Source organism: Photinus pyralis, unplaced genomic scaffold (genome assembly GCF_008802855.1).
Source record: "Photinus pyralis isolate 1611_PpyrPB1 unplaced genomic scaffold, Ppyr1.3 Ppyr1.4_LG3b, whole genome shotgun sequence".
NCBI classification, from domain to species: domain Eukaryota; kingdom Metazoa; phylum Arthropoda; class Insecta; order Coleoptera; family Lampyridae; genus Photinus; species Photinus pyralis.
This window is the reverse complement of record NW_022170510.1, coordinates 20,334,966-20,335,943: the sequence shown is the minus strand read 5'-3', so window position 1 is coordinate 20,335,943 and position 978 is coordinate 20,334,966.

Genomic DNA, 978 nt, shown 5'->3' with positions numbered 1-978 from the left:
CGTCTGTTTTTCTTGTTCGACGGCGTGTGCCATGAAGGATCAAACCAGTCGATCCCCTCCCCCCACCCCCTCTTTTGATAAAGAGTCAGAAAGAGGGACGGCAGTTCCTTTTGTTGAGACCTTTAATTAGAAACACATGAAAGATAATATTAATTTCTACCTTCTCCCACCTACTGATCTCGAAAAGGAGTCGCGCAGGAAAGTTATAGTTTGTGAAAACCAATGAATTTCGGTGAGATCTTTCATTAGAATACCATGAAGGGTAGGACTTGTGTTTCCCCCCCCCCCCCCATTTCCAAAAAATTACTTGGCACTACTAAAGACGTATGCAAAGTCTTAGAGTAGTTGGTTGTCGCATGTAAAAGTTATGTACGTTTTATTTTCAAAAACAGTACCTCAGGAAATAATTTGGGGGGGGGGGGGGCTTGAGACAGCGAAATTTGATGATCGTCTGGCACACCTTCAAGGTATAGGCTACCTACTGCAAAATTCCAGGATTCTGGGACCATTCTCCTAAAGTATTTCAAAACCGTAGAGGTGGGTCCGGACAAAACGGAACCAATACCACCATTTTTTTATAATTTTGAGAAAATGCACTAAACATTTTATATTAATCTGTCGAGCCATTTAGGAGTGCGACCACAAATACCGTAACACGAGATTTTTATATATTGGATTTGTTTAAGAATTTCTGTAGGAATTCCTCAAATAATACAAATTTCTACCAAAAGAGGGCGGTGGTTTTGATGCCTGTATTCCTTCATGACTATCAGACCACCAGTTTTCTCCTATCATTATTCCTACTTTTTTGAAATTGATATAGAAGCAAGCAGATACCAGAGAGAATTAATCCTCGTACCTGCTCAGAAATATTCCTCCTGGTTACCTCAGGATTTATCCTGGCAATCTGGATTAAGAGATCTTCCAGATACCCTTGTCCCGATATTAATTATCCACTTCAAGTATAGTATTTATTGA